General features: G+C 35.8%; 1 pseudogene; it reads right to left on the minus strand.

Annotated features, from left to right (window-relative positions):
• Window positions 1-8437: 8437 nt before the first annotated feature.
• LOC131314105 (potassium channel KAT2-like) lies at window positions 8438-13499 on the minus strand (annotated as a pseudogene).
• Between the last annotated feature and the right edge of the window lie 7904 nt (window positions 13500-21403).

Here is a 21403-nt window from a genome sequence, read left to right on the forward strand (position 1 = left end):
ACACTTTTACACATTTTGTATAGGTATTTTCTAATTAAAAATGGAAATCTCTGCAATTATTAAGTCTTTTTTTAGTATTTGAATGTGGAAATCAAATTGGTGAAAGTAGTACAACCCCGGTTGTCAGAGCAAGTATATCAAACAATGTAAAATACTTTTTTCTCTATTTTGGAGAGAAAAATCACAAAAATTTGTTTGCACTAGATTAGGTAAAAGAAGAGGTAAAACCCATTTGTGAATAGTTCTTAGTCATTTTTACCTAAGCACCATTCATACTCTTTTCTTTTTTTATTGTTTCTTTTCTCTCTCCTTCCTCCTCTCTTAATTTTTAATATTGGAAAAAGAAAAATAATAATATTTTAATAGATGATAGGTAAAATGGATTGTGTTGGTGTAGTTGTGAAAAAAAAAAGTTGATAGCTAAAATAGAATTGAGAACTGTTCACAAGGTAGTTTACCTTTACGCTGATAAACTTGCTCTCAAATAAGAATCTGTCAAGTTTCGAATTGTAGAGACCCGTATTTTAGGGCCGTATTTTTTTTAAGAAATATTAAAATTATCGAGTAATGACGTAAATTGTGAAAATTTGAATAAAGGCATGGTTATAAGATTAGGGGATCAATGTGACATAATTGCAAGTGCAGGGGTGAAAGTGTGATAAGTATATATGTATATGTATATGGGCGTACAGGAAAAAAACCATTTTTTTCCCTTTTCCTTTTTTTTCTTTCTCTCGGCTCTCTCCCTCCGAAACTCTCCCTCCACTTCTCTCCTCGATTTCGTCTACTTAGAGCGTGATTCCGAACAAAGCCCAAGAATTAAAGTCGTTATACGGCGCATGGGCTTTCCGAATATCCAAGAAAAATCATGATCGGACCGCGTGGGAGTTTGGTTGACTTGGTCAAAGGTTCGGGTTTTGCTCAAAACCCATGAGGTAGGGATCTCTTACTCTTGTTATGCGTTTATACGGTGTTTACATACCTAGATCGTGCTTTGTTTCGTTGTTTGAGGTTGTTTGTTCCATTTCCGAAATTCTGCAGAAACAGTGTCTTTGTTTTTGGGGTTTTACGCCTTCTTAAACTCATGATTGAATTTTGGTTCCTTCGTATGAAATAGAGTAGACTTAGAGCCCATTCTAATGCCGCTGGAATCATACGAAACCGTTGAGAATTGAATTGATGGTGATTTTTAGAAAACTGGTCTGCAATCTGTCTCGTGTTCTGGATGTCAGCCCACTTCGAATGGTCATAACTTCCTCGTCCGATGTCCGTTTCATGCAAACTTTATATCGATTCGAAGGTCTTGAAGTCAGCTTTCATTTGCCACTAGAATCGTCTTAAAACTCTTAGTACACAGAAAGTTATGTTCGTTTGAGTGGAGGTGTGTCAATCTGTCATGCTGCGCGACAGATTCGTGTAGCCTGGGAAAACCCCTGTTTAACCACCCTTTGAGGGCAGATTTGATAAGGGTTCCTTCGTGACTTTTAAGCTTCGTTCAATCGCGCAACTATTGGGACTGGAATCACTCAAAAATATTAAGAACTCGATTTATAGTAATTTTTAGAAGATTGAACGAAAATCTGAAAATCTGGGCAGGGTATCGGGCTGCGTTTTCTTTTTATTGTTTGTTATGGTTAAATGATGCTATTGGTTATGGGTCCTTGTGGGTTTTAAAGATTAGTAAGTTGGTGATAATTTGGCGTTGGAATCATTGAAAAATATTGAGTATGCAATTTTTAATGATGTTGTATAATCGTTTTAACTCGATAATGGGTGTGAGATTGATGATGGATGGATTGTGCATAATGAAGGATGTTTATGGACCTATGATTCGAGTGTTACGGCTACGTGTGACATCGAACTTTGTATGTATCATGGTGTGGCATGTCATAGAGTATGGACAATGGATGGAGTCGTATCCAACTTCGGATGTCGACGAAGGTTACGGGGCCTAACACCGCCCGGAATTCACGTCAATATGGACGGAGCCCGGTTCACCTCATTGGTAGGACCTTGGCGAGGGTTACGGGGCCTAACACCGCCCGGAATTCACGTCAATATGGACGGAGCCCGGTTCACCTCATTGGTGGGACCTTGGCGAGGGTTACGGGGCCCAATACCGCCCGGAATTCACGTCAATATGGACGGAGTCTGGTTCACCTTCTTGGTGGGACCTTGGCGAGGGTTACGGGGCCCAACACCGCCCGGAATTCACGTCAATATGGACGGAGCTTGGTTCACCTTCTTGGTGGGACCTTGGCGAGGGTTACGGGGCCCAACACCGCCCGGAATTCACGTCAATATGGACGGAGCCCGGTTCACCTTCTTGGTGGGACCTTGGCAGGGGTTACGGGGCCCAACATCGCCCGGTGCATTGCTTTGCATCACATATCACGCATTGTTGATTGGTTGAACTAGACTTATGACCTGTGTTGCTTGAGAAATGAAAAGAGAGATAAAGTTGTTAATCTAATGTTTGGCTTGTCGTTCGACTTTGAACCGTATCTTGGATTACTATTCTTCCTCACTGAGCCTCTTGTTCGATACAAATCAAGGAAACTAGTTCTTGTTGCATGGAGTGACTAATACTTGAGAAATGAAAGATAAATCAATTATGTTTAAAAAAAGGAAATCTAATGATATGTTTGTGTTGTTCTGCTGATAGATATACTCATTGTTATTAGCGTCTTGGGGTTCGTTGTACATATAAAATGTTGCTCACTTACCACCGTTGGTGCATGATCATCACATATTCGTATGGATCGAGGCAAAATGGAGTAATTGCGTAGCGATGGACAAGTGACGGTTGAGGATAAGTTGTGGTCTAATTAGGATAATTCGAGTTGGTTTATACTTCTAGTTTGACGTATGAGCTGTTAGGAATACCTTTATGAAATTATGATCTCCTGGTTGTAGTATGCTCGTTTGTGGTGGAAAACTCACGTTTCTTTGTGGTATCTCGTCTCATCACTCAGTCTAGGTGTATGATTCATCACATTTTCATATAGCTTGCGTATAGATTTCCCTACTGGGCTTGTATAGCTCACCCTATCATTTTCAGGTACGATTCAAGGAAGTTGACATGGAGTACATGTTGTGCATTTGTGACCAAACCTTTAAAAAAGTATTCAAGAAGGATTTCATAGCACAAGATCTGAAAGAGCATTTTTTTTGGAAAGATAGTATTTGTAAATTGTAATAATATTTCCCTAGGATATTGGTATTATGATGATTTAGGGCCTTCGAGTTGGAATGTAATATTTGAATTTTATTTGAGAACAGTGAACAAAAAGATCTTTTGGGGTATTATTTGTATTACAGCGAAGACTTTATTTATTAAAAGTGTTTATTATTTATGTTGAAAATCGAGGGCGTGACACGAATTCAGGATGTTTAGGTTTACAGCTCATCCGGTCCGATTGTCACTTGAGCGATCCCTTTGGGTTGGACGACATCTTTTAATATGTATAGCCAAGTCGCGGTCTAGCTATGCCCTTGATGGAGTAAAAACTCCTTCAAACATAATTTTTAGAGTTTGCAAATATCAATTGTGCCTTCAATTACCGGGTAGTCCTATGTACACATCCCTTATTAAGGGGTGTACCGTACGCATCATGATTTTAAACCCTTGGATTTCAAAGTAAATAATCCGGACCACACATTTATTAAACCAATTAATAAAATAAAAAAATGGCTTAGCAGGTAACAGGTTGTTCTCTCTTCATTGACTTTCTCTCCCTCTCCCTCATGTGTAAAATACTACAAATTATATAACATAACCATAATTGTTACGACAACACAAAAAATTGACACTTTCTTACCACAATGTGTCGTACCAAAAGAAATCGATCAAAAGATACTAGATACAAGACCAAAATATATCGTTGCACAATTAATAATTATTATATCCAAACAAAATACATGTCTAAAATATCACAAATTAAATATTGTATAACTTAACATCCTAACAGTCCTGATCGATTATTTTAAAAATACACTCACTAACGACATTTAGATTGTACAGTCAATTTATATTTGGTATGAAACCTAGTCATCTATTGTAGTTGAATGTAATGTAGTCATGCGACTGTGACACAATAATGACGATCAAATCCGTTGAATTTTTTATGTTTGTTGATTAAGTCACCTACGTAATTTTTTGTCTCAATCAAGTTTAGAAAGCTCCATCATCGGCACGCAAATTGAATAATAGAATGATATTTTCCATCCAATTAAGTGTCTAGATATAAGCCTTCAACTTCATTTTTGATACGAATGACCTAATTAATATTACGTAAAAGATAGACGATTTTGATAAAATAAAATAAACACCTTACGTGGGGCTCAGATGGTGCATTATTATATTTTAATGTTGTATTGAAATTGAACGATGAGATTTATTGAAGTATGAAACTTCAAGGACTAACTATGTGATTTATTCTAAAAAATAATAACATTCTTTTAAAAAAAAATAGGAACGAAGGGTTTAAGACTTGAACCCCAAATCTTTTAGATAAATGTCCAAACTCCAACACTTTATCACTATGGTACACAATTGAGAATTTATAATTCTAAAGGCCATTAATTATATAATATTTTCTAGTATGTAAGGGCGTTATTTTCAGGCTAAAAATTTGAGAAGACAAAGGCCTCAAATGCTTTCGTCCTAGTGATGGGCCTGCACTTGTAGATCATATTATAGCTATGTCATTGGTGTAAATCAAAATGTCGACTATGAATTATTTACAATGATAATAAATTTACAAAATTATTTAGATTTTACTTCCATGACCTAGTTCCAAGGATCACCATTAAATTTGGATTGGTACGCATAGGGTGAAGGTTTGACACCGATCCATGTGTTAAATATATAGTGCCAATTGTTAAGTGTACCGCCCTAAATATTGATAAGATTGGGTATTAATATAATTAATTTCACCAATTACAAAAAGGAGAGTAATTTTCACACTCTATTTTTTGATATTCACACTTATTTTTTTGTACTCCATTTTAATGTTGAAAGTGTATGCATTTGAGACAGTTGGATAATTATTTTTTTCGTGACTTCTCATTTTTCCACAAAGGAATTTTGATTTTTTGAATTAAATTTTGTAGAAAAAGAATTTGATTTAGACTAATATTTTGAAAGAAAATTGTAGTTGTATTCGAAAATTTGGGTATAGTACTTACTTTTTGATGAATTTCTTGGATGAAAATTTTGTGCAAAAACTTTATTTTTAGTTTAAATTATTGAGGTATTGTGTAGGGACAAATAAGAATTTGAAAAATTAGTGTAGAGGGAATCGAAAATTAAGACAATATGGTGGAAATTTTAAAATTTGAAAAAATAATGTGGCGGGAATTGAAAATAATTAGTGGTATTGTATTTTGTCAATTATAACTATCGTTTACTGAACATTCCGATTGAATTTTTTTTATACGACACGTTGTGGGTATGAAAACGCCAATTTATGGTGTTGTCATAACAAATTTGGTTATATTACTGAATTTACGGTATGATATTTTGCTAATAATAACTATCGTTAACTGAGCATTTCAATTGAATTTTTTTATACGATACGTTGTGGGTATGAAAACGTTAATTTATAGTGTTGTTATAACAAATTTGGTTATATTACTGAATTTGAGGTATGATTTTTTGTTGATTATAACTACCGTTAATTGAATATTCTGATTGAATTTTTTTATACGACACGTTGTGGATATGAAAACGTCAATTTATGGTGTTGTCATAACAAATTTGGTTATATTACTAAATTTGTGGTATTTTAGACATGTGTTATTACGGAATATTTTAATTAATTTCCTTTGGTACGACACATTGTGGTAAAAAAACGTCAATTTATGGTATTGTCATAACAATTATGGTTTGTTATAAAATTTGTGGTATTTAAATATGTTTTCTTTTGATATGACACGTTGTGTTAAGAAAAAAACAATTTTAGGTGTTGTCATAATAATTGTGGTTATTTCTAAAATTTGTGGCATTTTACAAATATTTTTGGCTTAGGTATAACAATTGTTGATTCTGGTACGACATATTTTGATTTTGTTACGGAATATCATACGAGTCAAAAAAATTTGGTACGATTTATTGTGGTAAGATAATGCCAATTTATGGTGTTGTTATAACATTTGTGGTAACATTATTTAATTTTTGATATTGTACGCATATATTTGGTTAGGGTACAAGTATTATGAATTTCGGTACGAATAATTATGGTTACATAATAACAATATTTTTTAATTATGGGTAACCTGCTAATGACCTGTTCAACTGGTAAATTTTAATGTACAAGTCGTAACTAGAATCATAAATATGCATTAGAAAATCAAAAATTGGCATAATGAAAATCATAAATTGTCATAATTTAGGCATACGGTATACCCTGTGTACCATAACTTTCTTCATATTTGCAAGATGAATATTTTCGATCATGGAGATAAACCGGAATAAGCTCACAATTTTGCAAATGCATGATTCCTGGTACTTCTCAAGTCGAAGGCGCGAAGTCTTCATTGGGAAACCTCGTGCTTTCAAGATGCGAGCTTTGTGGATCTCGACGTTTGGGCTTTAGACGTGATAGGCGGTTTATCTGCTAGGCTCAATTGGGCTGTGTGATTCAGCCCACTACAGTCCTCTACCAAATCTACCTTTCTCCTTCGACACTTTTACACATTTTGTATAGGTATTTTCTAATTAAAAATGGAAATCTCTGCAATTATTAAGTCTTTTTTTAGTATTTGAATGTGGAAATCAAATTGGTGAAAGTAGTACAACCCCGGTTGTCAGAGCAAGTATATCAAACAATGTAAAATACTTTTTTCTCTATTTTGGAGAGAAAAATCACAAAAATTTGTTTGCACTAGATTAGGTAAAAGAAGAGGTAAAACCCATTTGTGAATAGTTCTTAGTCATTTTTACCTAAGCACCATTCATACTCTTTTCTTTTTTTATTGTTTCTTTTCTCTCTCCTTCCTCCTCTCTTAATTTTTAATATTGGAAAAAGAAAAATAATAATATTTTAATAGATGATAGGTAAAATGGATTGTGTTGGTGTAGTTGTGAAAAAAAAAAGTTGATAGCTAAAATAGAATTGAGAACTGTTCACAAGGTAGTTTACCTTTACGCTGATAAACTTGCTCTCAAATAAGAATCTGTCAAGTTTCGAATTCAGGATGTTTAGGTTTACAGCTCATCCGGTCCGATTGTCACTTGAGCGATCCCTTTGGGTTGGACGACATCTTTTAATATGTATAGCCAAGTCGCAGTCTAGCTATGCCCTTGATGGAGTAAAAACTCCTTCAAACATAATTTTTAGAGTTTGAAAATATCAATTGTGCCTTCAATTACCGCATCAAGAATCATCACAGTAAAAAAAATTGGACTGTTAAACGTTTCCTTCAGGATTACAATACCATATCATGCCGTCACACTCAAATCACCCGATTTCCATGCGACGCTTCACTTTTTTCATGAATCCATGCCCCTAGTCACAGAAGCGGGGGTCTTGCAGTGAGCAAAGTCATTATAAAGGTGTAGTGAGTCATTTCAGCCGTCCAAAAGAGTTTTTTAACGATTGAGATTTAAAAACAAATCTTTCGCAGAGGAGAATACTCTTTCTTGAAAGAGGTTTTTAAAAAAAAAAAAAATCCGAACCATTAATTGTTGAAATAGACGGATGAAAGGACTCACTACACTTTTATAGTGACTTGCTCATTATAGGATCCCCGAATCTTGTTGTACCTTAGGTGGGTTCAGTTTCAAGTCAAATTGTCTGAGAAGAGTTGCGCGTTGTCTCATCCGGTTCTTAATATTTTCGAATGAGTGTAAATTATGTCCGGGTGAGGTAGAAAAGGGAGATTTTCCGCCACCCCCGTGGGCCCCCTTCGTGCATTTTTTTTTGGTAATCCAAATCATGCATCTTGAAGGGCCTGTAAAATAATGTATCTTTGCAAAAAATTAGTTTGTCCTGACATCGATAGGTATGTCAAAAATTGAGTTTTTAGACGAAAAAATAAAAGGTTGATGAAGCTGATTTTTTGCGTTTTAAAGACCTTACAAAATGCACGGTTTAGATTATCCAAAAAAAATGCGCGAAGAGGACCCACGGAGGGTACTGGCGGAAAACCCATTCTGTCCGGATGAGTCAAGCAGAATTTAATCTCTTTTCTAATACCACAAGGAGGTTCATGCTCCATGCCTCCAACTGATTCTTGCCCCACGTGTCTAGGATCTCGTTACTAAGTCACATTGGTCAATGCGAGTGGACTTTATTATGAACCGTATTATCAGCTGGGGCATGTTACAAAATCCTATAATGGACCTTACAACAATTCTTTAAAGAAAGAATGACGTGCAGATCTGATTTATATATTCATATTGTGTACCAAGAGCTAGCAGCCATCGGTCTCATCAATCATACTCCCATTCCAAATTTGGATCGTTCCATTGCTTTGCAAAGCGAAAGCTTTGCGTCCCTTTCAGTTTCTGCAAATTAATTAGAAGCTAGCTTAACATAAATCAACCTTTCTTGCCACGTGCCTTGGGAAACGATTGTTCATAATGGAAATAATCTTGCGTATACCTGGAAAAGATTGTTCATAATGGTATCACCATCTTCTTTGTTTGCTCGAATTAGTTTCATCAGTTTGGTTCTGCTCAGTCGAAGCACTTGAGAAATCTCGGTAGTTCGAACTGTTAATCGTTGTGGCATGTTACACAGAACCCCTGTTTCGCCGAATATGTCACCCGTAATCGCCTTTCCAAGAACCTGTAGAAGAGTCATGAAGTACTAATCTTACAAACCTGAATAAATCGCACGACTGTCAAGTACACAAATGGAGAGATGGAGTCGTCACGACGGTAAGATTGAAGGAGTAAAACCATCATTCGCGTATATTGAGCGTTTTCAATTTGGAAATTCAAGGAATTAATCGAAGGAAGATTTCAGATGCTGTGAGTACGTACCTGGTCGTGCCCATGGATGTTCGCGACGAAATCCTGCCATCAGAAATCGTACTCAGTCTAGAGATGTTAGAGGAGACTAGGGCAGGGCCCTATCGAAAGGTACGAATTCAGAAGCCGAGAGCAGCAAATTAAAGATAATAAAGATTGCTCACCACTGATCATGAGACAAGTACGTAGAAATCAGTTGGTGTCTGGTTTTCCAGGATCACATCTGCCCCGGGCGGGAAATACTCTGCTTCCATCTCTGGAACCTTTAGCAATGCGGTAGCCGGTAGTAGACCGGTGTTATACACGACAATAGAAAAAAAGTTGCGACGAAGGATTTCATTCACAACTAATGGACATGGTAAGGGATCGATTGAGTCCCTTATTGTCCAGTTTTCGACGCTTGGGTTTATCGTGGTCAAGATCAAAATGGTTGTAACCATATTACTTTATAGCCCTTGTACCCTAATCGGTTACATTATATCTCTAAATTTTTCTTTGCCGATAAAATAAAAAAATAAAAACGAAAAAGCACTTTACAAAATGCGCTTGTCTCTGTTGTTGCGTAATGTCATCAGCAGAATTGCACAAAAAGAGACACTTTTCGGGAAGATACTGTTGTACGAACCTGCGGTTGAAATTGCACGGGAACAGAGGTACGTGCACTTTTTCGGTATAAAAGAAAAGTGGGAAAGAAGAGAGAAGAGATTGAATACCAGTTGGAGAAGGAAGTCGCGAGAAACGCCTCGGAAGAGATGGACGTTCTTAACGATGGGTAAGAACAGAAAACGGGCAGCACTTGAATGAATGGCTCTCGACAGGCCATTCAAGGCCTCTTGCTGTTTCAATCCTTGTGTTTTGTAATCGAGACATATGTGGGACAATATCTGGTCTTTTATGCCCGACGGCAGTCGATTTCTCTTCGCGAATTCTGAATCAGCCCGTATTCTGTCCCGCTGCGGAATAAAGAGCAAGTTCTTTTAACAAGAAGACATGACAAGTTTGTTTGAGAAGACCATGCCGCGAAGAGATGGAGAGAGACAAAAGAGTTTGTATTTTTTGTCGTCTTATATGAACTTTTTTTTTCAACTTAATTCGCATTTTTATTTCTGAGTCTTTCCATCGAGATGAAAAAATATGACGAACAAGTTTGACCCAAATCTAATAAAAGTTAAAAGAAAATAATGAAAAAAATCATGTCAAAAAATTCGGAAAATTTGTGTTCAAACTCACTCTAAGTTATTGAAAAAGATGAATGTTTACTCTAGTAGCTGACCCAATTCTAATACAGTAAAAGTTAAATGTACTTTCTTTTACTTTTACGATGTAGATTTCTATTTGCGATCCCTCTAGAAATCTACTTATTAGTGTTTGCGCTTTTTCACCCATGCTTTAAAAAATTGGCTTAAAAGCAGCATAAAAAGTATACTCCATCCGTCTTAAAAAAATTGTCCGTTCCGCAAATTGTGAACTTACAAATGATTACTTTTTTCAAAGAAGATTCAAACTTTTTCCCATGAATTGAAAGAGTTCATTAACGCAAATGCATAACTTCTAAGTCTTTATTTTGCAGATCGAACATTAATCTTTCTGAGACTGAGGTAATATAAAGAGAAACAACATACAAACTTTCGGGTGCGGATCGTCGAATCGACCACGAGGCTCGCAATGTTTCCGAAGAGGTATGCTGTGAATCCCAGGATGAAGAGCATGTAAAAGCAACTAAACAACATCTCTCTGGTGTTCTCAGCATGCAAGTCCCCATAGCCAACGAAGGTTAACGTTGATATGGACCAGTAAATGGAAATTACGTATCTGTCCCTGAGGCTCATGACTTCTTTGAAAGCTGGGTACATTGCACCAATCCATGTTTTCTCAGGATCTGGATATCTATCTGCAATCATGTAGTTAAAGCATCCGGCGCAATGCACTACGAACAGCGTAACCTGAAAGAAACACAGGAAAGAAATTTTAGGCCTTTTTCGTTCCGAATAATTCGGATGCTCTCGTAGACTAGAACATCTAGTTAAGGTCGTTTTGTGGGTACATTTTAGGCTCACTGTAATGATCGAGATCGTTTACTTTTTAAAGTTCGTCGGGCAGATTAAGTGCCAAAACTCATATTGATACAACAAAATTTATGCACAAAAATTGTAACACTGGATTGGAATCCATTTATCTCTACATAAATGATTTGAGAAAATTTGAAAGGATATGAATCAAAGTTTTTGTACATGTGGGCATCTTGGTTGTAGGCCGGAAAGATTTGAAAGGATAGGGAAAAAAATTTCAAAAATTGAAGGTCTCTTTTTATGTGGCATTTTTATTTTTATTTTGGACCCAGAGATCCTACCAAGCGTATCTGGATTGTCTATCTCGTCAATTAATGATCGGGATTGAAACAAAATCTTCCAGAGAATATTTTTGCACGGTCCATCTCATCGGGCAAGGTGCTAGGCAGCATCTCCCACTCCTTTTTTGATAAAATTTTGTATCTTACCGATATGAGTTTTGTACACCGAATCCAAAAATAGATGCAGCGGATGTCCTTGTCGAGTCTGAAAAGGAAAGAAAACTCTTGCTCAATTAATTATTCTTTAGAAGTAGATTGTTGATATTTAATTTATCTTACTGTTTAGTGGAATTTACTTACCAGCTTTTTTCGTCAAAATTTAGGTAAAAAAACATAAAATAAGGACCAGAATTGAAAAAAATTCAGACAAACGAAAACTCTATTTTCGAACTTCTTTTTTTTTTATTCTTAGTTGATTTTTTTTCTCTTAGTTACTTAAAATTTTTTGCATTCCGAATTCTGCTCGTCTGGACAAATCATTAATCCAAAAAAATTGCTACCAATCTTATTTAAAACTCAGATAAACTCAACTAAAAATGCAGTTGAAATAACTTTGCCCAAACGGGCTAATAAGAACTGTTTGTCTTCCGGCGTAATCGTTCAAAAGTTTGAAATTAAACGGAGAAAAACTGGGTTCGAGTCTGTGGATGGACCTTGCAAACAGAGAGCTAACTCGACCGAGACGCCAAAGCCTGAGCGTGTCGAGTAACTGAAAGCCAATTCCACGGCTATGTTCTTTGCGAAGGAGGCTAACGAGGTCTTGGAGTGGGATTGTTGAACACATATCAAAAAGAAACCCAATCGACATGTACCTGTAATTTGAAAAAAAATTAAAAATTATATAATAAGTTGAACTGGATATCCGGTTATTTATTTAAAAAAAGGGGTCATCAGCTATTTGGAAAGAAAAAAGTATTCCTTTCATCTGAAATTTTACTCCAATAGTATTTTTTTTTTGAATCTGGGCAGGCTACCATAGCCTTAGCTATACTCCGGCAGCAACCAAAAGGCCACCTTCGTCATTCGACGACCTAACCGGATCATCCCTTGTCAGATCAACAACCCTGCTGCCATCATCGCCCACCGAAAGACGTGAAATTTGACATCATGAAATAAAGTCTTTACCTATTCGTTGAAATTTCAGAACCATTTAAAAGAACTAATTGAGATATTTAATGTTATGTTTGGATTGGTATTTGAAATTTTTTTTAAAAAATAATAGAGGTAATAAGAGGAGAGAGATAGAGAGAGAAATATTGAAAATAGGAGAAATCTAAGGGGAATTTTTTTTTCAAATTCTTTTTGAATTATAAAGAGAACAAGGCATAAATCGATGGGTACGTTAACAACCTGATTGCGATTTTCTTGGGATCATCGACAAGGAGATTAGATTGATTGTCAAGATATGCCACAAAGAAGGTGAGAACAATATCAGTAGCAAAGAAGGAGTTGACAATGTTGTCAATTATGAAAAGGGCATCTTGCTTGTAGGTCAAAAATGCAAATTCAAATGGGCAGATCCAGGCTGAGTAAACCACTAGAATAATCAAGAACATCTCCCAAGCCCTGAAATGGAAAACAGACACACTAAATAAGGTTTAATTAATATATGGCACGATTTATTTTTTCTTGTTTCGCGTTACGATTTTTCAGGGGACACGGGAAACTTTTTTGGTAGACGGTTGCGAATCTTGTTCTTGTTCTTGTTTTGTATAAAGAACTCATTTTAATTTGAGAAAACGGGGGAAAAGATGCTTTTAAATTCTTGAAAACCGCATCCCCGAGAGCAAAAGAGAGTACTAAAATATAAATGACCGTTTTACTTTGAAAAACAATTTCTTCAATGTAATCTGAGAAACAGTAAGTGGGTTTTGTAAAAAAATTATTAATCATTATGAAGTACGGAGGTATCACAACCGGCGCCATACATCCCAACGAGGAACAGTAAGCAGAGTTCAAAGGGCATCAGTACCTGTAACGGGGACCGAATGGGGAGATTATGGATCTTGGGAGTGTGGTTGATGATTGTTTGGTTCTGGCTGCAGCAAAGTAAGGGAGGAGGTGATGATTACTGGAGAATAAGCCGACATGGGGGCTATTGTGATTACCCCTTTCAAACGCTTCAACCAGAAAGCGCAGCAACGAGTTTTTTGTTTTCGAAAACGCCATTAAATACCTGACCCTTGGGCGTGCGGTTTTGCTGGATAGTAGATAGGGACAGCGAGAATCTCATTAATCCATTCATGCGCGGGAATTTCACTATAAAGGGTAGAGCGGAGTCTTTTAAACTTTCATGGGGTTGTGAAAGTTAAGAGATTATATATGATATATACCAATACCATGGATGTTCGCGGGTATGTGACGCCGATCGGTGAAGTCGCTTACTCTTTCATCTTTTTCTTGACTGTCACTTTCATAATAATTTCCGAAGTGCCGGAAAAAAAAGAAGGGAATATTACTTCTATAATGGTTTTTGCAGATTCCGGGTGTGAGAAAATTTTCAATTCAACGGTCATTTGTAACGCCTATCTCATATAGTGTGGGACCTATACATACATGGGATCCATACTATGTAAGAGAGCGTTATAAATAACTGTTGCATTAAAGATTTTTTCGTTATAGTGGACCCATGCAGTAGGGCTGCGTATATATTGCGACAAATTAATATTACACTAGTTTTGTTCTTATTTAAGCAACTCCTTAGCATTCAAATTGACGCCAATTTTTTTTGCAATAAAAATTAAGTACTAAAGCCATTTTAGTTCCTACAAATTTCAGAGAGTCACTCCACTACCAATATTAAATTAATCTGACTTTGTAGATTTGATACAAATCTAAACACAAAAATACTAAAAAAATCTCATTTGAGGCTCAAGGCAAAAAAAAAAAAAACACTAAATAAATAAAACAAAAGAACAACTTGTACAAATATAACAATAATCAATGATGCAAGCCCCTTGAATGACATACTTGATTGTGGTCTCACATTTAAAAGAATTATTTTAATTTCAAGTGGATGGGGTCGATCAACAAATATATACCTAAACATGCAGCACAAAAGGAAAAGAAAAACCTAAAATAAAATTTAAACTCGCAATTGGAAAAGAAATTCCTAAAACCCAAGTTATTCGATCATAAGATATGTAGATTTACATATGGGAGTGTTAATTAAGTGAGTTTGGTTAAAATTTAAATTCAAGAAAATGAATCCTAGCAGATTAAGGTCCCGTTCCGTTAAAATTCTTATTTTTAAGTATTTATTTTTTTACGAAACAGGTCATTCTCTCACAATAAATCACCTCTAATTCAGAAAATGTGTACTTATTTCTCTTAGCGACCTAAGATTGTTTAGATTTAATTTGTTGGATCTATGATTACTTTACTAGTACTACATCATAACCGTGAAAAACCAAAACTTTAGGTGTATGTGCCAACTTGTTTGGAATATCCATTAATTCTTGCTTAGATGTTCTGGAGCTAACGTTTCTTTATCTCGTTGTATTTGCGTGTTTCGAGCTAATTTTTTTCTTCCCAAAAAAAAAAACAGAGAGACCGTTTTGATTACTCCATCCAACGTGTAGCATGGGAAATCTTATTGAGTGATTAACCCCAAAAAAAAAAAATTATATATATATACGAGTTAGGTTCCGGTGAGAGATTCCTCATTTTATATTAAAATGAGGGACTCCCCTTCCCGATTGAATTTCGATGATCCGAGCCGCTCAAAGTGATCAGAACGTGATTTTAAGGGTCCTCGTGAGAAATCAGCAAAAAAAATGACCGGGAAGGACTTCATCCGAGCAGTTTTCATTGAACGGTTCAAAAAAAACTGCTCGGATGACACCCTTCCCGGTCATTTTTTTTGCTGATTTCTTGCCGGGCCCCTTAAAATTACGTTCTGCACACATTGAACGGTTCGGATTTTCAAAATTTGATCGGGAAATGAAAGTCCCTCATTTTGTTAAAATGAGGGATCCCTCACTTGAAAATTCCTCTATATATACGGGGCGGTTCCGTGGACACCTAAAAAAACACCTAAAAAAACAGCCCATAGCTCCCGATCAAATTTTGATGATCCGAGCCGTTCAATGTGATCAGAACGTGATTTTAAGGGTACCCGCGAGAAATCAGCAAAAAAAATGACCGGGAAGGGCTTGATCCGAACAGTTTCAAACAGTTTTTTATTGAACGGTTTAAATAAAAACTGCTCAAATCAAGCCTTTCCGTGTCATATTTTTTGCTAATTTCTTGCGGGCATCCTTAAAATCACATTCTGCACACATTGAACGGTTCGGATCATAAAAATTTGATCGGGAACTATGAGATTGAGATTTGGGGTGTTTTTTTAGGTGTTTTTTGGGGTGTCCCTTGAACCGTCCCGATATATATATATATATATTATAGTCAGTCTCAAATGAAGGAGTCCTTATTTTAGTTAAAATGCGGACCTTCGCATTTCTCCCATTTTCCGATCGAATTTCGATGATCCGAACCGCTCAATGTGTTCAGAACGTGATTTTAAAAGTACCCGCGAGAAATCGGCAAAAAAAATGACCGGGAAGGGCTTCATCCGAGCAGTTTTTGTTTGAACCGTTAGATAAAAAACAAACAAAAACTGCTCGGATGAAGCCCTTCCCGGTCATTTTTTTTGCCGATTTCTCACGGGTACCCTTAAAATCACGTTTTGAACACATTGAGCGGCTCGGATCATCGAAATTCAATCGAGAAAGGGAGGTCCGTATTTTATTAAAATAAGGTGGTCCTTACGGAAGACGGACTGTATACATATATCTTATTGAGTGATTTGCACGGAAGCTTAAAAAAGTTACTACAAAGGTTTGTGATTGGATTCCGCAGATATCTTAAATGCTGGCATTAATATCCAAGAAAAATTTGAATGGATATTTTAAAAGTTAGACGATAGGCACAAGTAACTATCGGCATCTTATATGGTAGAATGATATGCACAACTAATTATAAATTGATGTATCTTGGGTGGCATATGATTGTCGGGTGTCGAGGGTGCTAACCTAGCTAGCACCTGGTTAGGATGCTTGTTTACTTGTTGCGATGTCGTCTTGCCTAGTTTTCCTTTTTAATAGTTGTAACCATTTCAATGACCAATAAATAATTCCTTAATTTCTTTGCCGATCAAAAAAAGGGAAAAGAAAAAAAAAAAAAAAACTATTGATGTACTATCTTATTTGTCATAGATCTGTATGTTCATCATATTACAGGGCAAGGCGTCATTACATGACACTTGCGATTTCTTATTTCTTTTGATTCAATAATGTTAGTATTTGACTGTTAATTACGAATATGCTTAACATTTTAGTCTTGGCTAGGCGTAAGTGTTGAAATTCAATTAATCCAATTTAAAGTTGTTTCATCAACACACGTTAGGCTCCGTTCTAGAAACCTTCTTAAAAAATAAGCAGCTTATTTTACATTTTCAAACTCAAAAATAATGTAAATGAAAAATTATTTTTCAATTTTTTTTTGCATCGTATAAAAGATCTCGATGAGATCTTTCAAACAAGATCCATGATGTATATTTTCAGATTTCAATAAGCTTATAATTTTTGAATATAAAATTGCTTTCTTAAAAAATAAGAATTTTTTTAGCGTTATGGAACGGGGCAGTAGTTTACCCCCAAAAAATCTATATAATAAAACAGAGCTGTGTTTGAATCCAATAGACAACCAACGCTCTAGATTTATCCCCTTCTTCTGCATAAATCTCTGCCCTCCATTCTATATTCCTTTTTTAGTCTTAAATGTTTCCCTGATATAGAATTAGATGAATCAGTACTGAGATATGATTTTGATTTAATTTTATTTCCTTTTCCAAAACCTAATTTTGTTCCCTTCTCCTTTTGGTTCAAAATTTGAAACCTTCTCTCTCTCTCTCTCTCTCTCTAAACCGTGGTTCAAAAGTTGAGAGGTACTTTACCTCTTCAGTTAGGGTTTTTTGTTCACATTTTTGCAACATGAATATGAGTTCATCCAACAACGTCGATGGCAACAAAGTTCTATTCTTCCGGTGCTCCCGTTTGGGTCTTTCTGTTCAGGTCTTTTTTTTTAATCGCATCAAAACTCGATTACGTAAGGATTATTTCTAAATTAATTTATGATGTTTGAGTTTGTTTTGCAACAGGTTTACCTAACAAGTTTATAGGAAAATTGAGGTACACTTAAAGTTTTTGTTTACATTTATCCATTCGCATGCTTATGAATTTTTACTATATTGAAGGTAGACGGTTAGTTTGGTGAGATTTTTTATTTCTTCTAAATCTGCTTTTTCATTTTTTGAATGTAGACAAAAAAAAAAAAACACATCTTTGATAAAAAGACGTGATCGCTATGTGTGATAAAAAAGCCTTGGTGAAGAACTCATTTTGGCTGTCTAAACATTTAAGTTCTTGATTAGGTAGTATTAGCTCTATTTCCTTTCTAATTTTATCTTTTGTAATTTTAATTGGAGTATAGCCGGTGGTCTTCTTCCGTAATTTTATCTTTGTTAAGATTAACCTTAACAAAGGGTTAGTTTGTTTGGTTATTTTATTGGAGACTTGATAAGTGTACTCGCATGTGATTTTTAATATAAAAGGCATCTTTGATGAATTTCTCATAATAAGAGTGTTTTGCAAAACTTAGTGATGTTGTTCAAAAAAGGGAGGGGAGGCTGATCTAATGAATATGATTTTTTCCCTCTGTGGTAATTCCAATCAGCTACTTTCTCCCTTCTTTTTTTTCAAAATAGAAATGAGAGAGAGTAAAGGGTTTAAAGGGTCCGGCGAGGTCACAGGAGGCGGAATGGATGTGTATCCCAATTTTAACCAACCAAACAGGTAATTCAAGTAGACTAATAATTAATTTCGGGGTGGGGGCTAAAAGTATATGGAATTTGCTATGATATCTGTGCTAAAAATGAAACCTCTTTTTTTTGTGGGCATAAAAAAGTGTTCGTTAAAATCATGGAAAAAAGTAGCCGGACTAGGTACTGAAAAGGGCAAGTCAAACATCTAAAATCGGACTATGATTGGAACAAAGCCTCTCAAATCCAAATTAGAAATTAGATGATTCATCTTTAAAGTAGGATATTTAGAGCAACAATATCTATTTGTGCCTTAAAAATGTGTGAAATTATGCCGAATATTCAATGAAAGCATTAGACAACTATCAGTGGGCAATTAGGTGAGAATCAATTTGAAATTTCTGAAGTCAAACAAACAACGTGTTTTTGTTCTAAATACATATTACCTCTCCAGGTGCAATCCCACTTTATTTTTTGATTTATGTTTGTGAACTCTCACTGTGATGAATCACTAAATTTATGTTTGTTTTGGTATACAAGGTTCTAAAAAGAACGGAGTTGAAGTAAAGCTACAACTGAATGCTTTGTGTCTCCTGGAACCTCTCATTGGGAATGAAAGATGAAAAGAATTTTCATATGCCAATATTTCTTATCATTTTATTCTGCTTCCTCTAATATTTCTTTCGTTTGGTAAGTTGTGGGGCGGACATTGTTGAATATAAGTTAAATACTAAATGAACTTAGAAATAAGACATCTTTGGTTCCACTGGTTTTGTAAAATGTACTCCTTAGTATTTTTAAAAAACCTGCCGGTTCCCCACCCCCGACCCCCCCCCCCCCCCCCCCCCCCCCCCCCCCCTTTTTTGAAAATGAAGAGTTGGCCTTCGGAAAAGCATCCACAAATCCTCCGTAAGATTTTATCCCCTTCAAACCACGTTTAGGAACTGCCTATTGCAACTCCAAGAGATCTCCAATTGTAACTCCAATTTTTTCATTAGCATTTGTCTTCAACAACCATTACCACTGAAACCCAATCCAGATGTATATACCGAAAACTTATCTTTGAACAAGGTATGTGAGATATTTTTATGTTTATGTTATGTAATCACTATTATAGTGCACTGCATTTTATTGATATAGTTTCGCTTTGTCGCCAACTAATTAAACATTATGTTTTTTCATAGCAAGGCCCTGTATAATGGTGCCATATGAAAGGCCATGAGTTAATTAGTGTACTGCAGTAGGAGGGTTATTTTATTGATCACGGCTTTGATGAAATAAACAGATTTGGCAATCCAACTTCAGAGGATTTGTCAGAGAAATGCTTCCTAATGTAGGTATTGAGACGACTCAGTTTGAAGGCATAGTTCGTATTAATTCGAAATTTAATTTGTTTTGTGCCCACATCTTGCTAAAGATTTTGAAACTCTTTTAAATACAAAGTAATTGGAGCGTACATTAAGACTGAATTGTTTTGGTCTTGCGATTCTATATTTCCGTACATGGCTTTCAGCATTAATTTTGTAGTTTGACCGAAGACTCCATTGTATTACGGTAAGTTAATTAGGTAGAGATGTTCCTTATTGTATTACATTTACATTCAGTCAGGACTTCGAAGTTTTAATATCATACATGAATTTATTTTACAAATGGTTTTTTTTGGTGTAAGAGAAATCATATGGCTGAGGTTTTGGTGGTCTAATAAGGATTAGCTTTTGGTGGTATGATACCGTTTAGAACCTTTTTGTTTTGAATTTGCTTGCCTTCATATTTTATACATTTAGTTGGAATATAATGACCAAAATGCTTTGCCAGCTGTGTTTTCCATTGCCACGCCATAGTACGCCAAAAGTGCCAAAACACCTTTTCATAGGCATCTATGTACATACTGGCTCAAATTTGCATGGCTTAGCTTAATCTATGAAGTGACGAGTTGTGGATGGAGTGAAACTCATTGCTTGAAACTAATACTATGGTAAACATAATTTTTTTGTCTCATTAGATTCATTACCAACATGATCTCTATTCCAGTTTCTTATGGGAATTCCAATTCTAATTGAAGATTGTGTCTTTGTTGCTTTTTTGATGTTGCGTCAAATTAATATGCGGTAGGACAAATAAAATATTTATTTTGATAATATTCTTAGTTTTGTTAATTTCTTTTTATTAGGTTATGAAGCAGGGGTTGGTGTTGCAGATGGGAGAAACTGCATGAGAGAGCTACGGAGGTGGGCAGGTGCATAAGGATCACATGCAATGGGTTTCTATTTTCATGCAGAAATATTGCAAGATGTGAGGTCCTCCTGCTATTACTAGAGGGAGATGAGAATAGAGGATTTGATTATGGTAAGAAGTGGAAAGAGATACGAATGGGTTGAAGTGGCTTAGAACGGGTGAGAATCTAAAGGAGGATTCGAATGTAAGTCATGATAAATTGGGGTTTGAAATTTATTACAGTTGATTGTGTTTTAATAGGTTAGAGGACGAAGATGGGTCTCTCACTGGTGTTGTGTCTGGTTTTGTAATTACTATTGTATACGATTTGTTGAACGTGCAATCACATTACGTTTAGGCTAAGATGACATTGTTTGTAGTTAATTTCACTTCAAGTATGAGTGTGACTGACTCTCGATGGAGCTGTTGAATTTTAGATTAGTCGAAGCGGTCCCCACTAATTAAAAATCGATTTGTGTTGGGGTCAAGTTATATGGGTGTGTGTCCATGGGCACGATTTTGCTGAAGAGTAACGACACTAAAAGCCAATTCCCATGCCGCATTCTTTGAGCCGTGCCTTCAGGCACGGGTATGCGCTAGTGCATATATAAGAAAGGTTTGAGCCAATATCTTCAAGTATTCGACAAACTTGCTCATGTAAGAGTCAGCAATTGCTTTCTTCGCTACAACCACAATCGTTCTTCTGTCTCCTTCAATGGGTACCACGTGGTGTCCGCTCGAACATCCGAGCCGTTCATTTCATTTTTGAATGGCACAAATTTGGAGAGAGAAAGTGTTGGGATGAGAGGAAATAGAGGGTTTCAATCCGAGCCATCCAAAAGTGTATCGGATGACTTGGATGCGTCAAGCGGGTACCACGTAGGATATACCCGCTCGGCACTCAAAAATCTCTCATATAGAATACCAACAAGTGTAATTCTGTCACTTTTTAAACTAATGGGAGTGATTGACATGATGTTATTACTTCCTTATTTATTGTATAGTCAAGGTTTACCCTTTTCTCTCTCTTTTTTTCCTTCCA

Source organism: Rhododendron vialii, chromosome 13a, assembly GCF_030253575.1.
Source record: "Rhododendron vialii isolate Sample 1 chromosome 13a, ASM3025357v1".
NCBI classification, from domain to species: domain Eukaryota; kingdom Viridiplantae; phylum Streptophyta; class Magnoliopsida; order Ericales; family Ericaceae; genus Rhododendron; species Rhododendron vialii.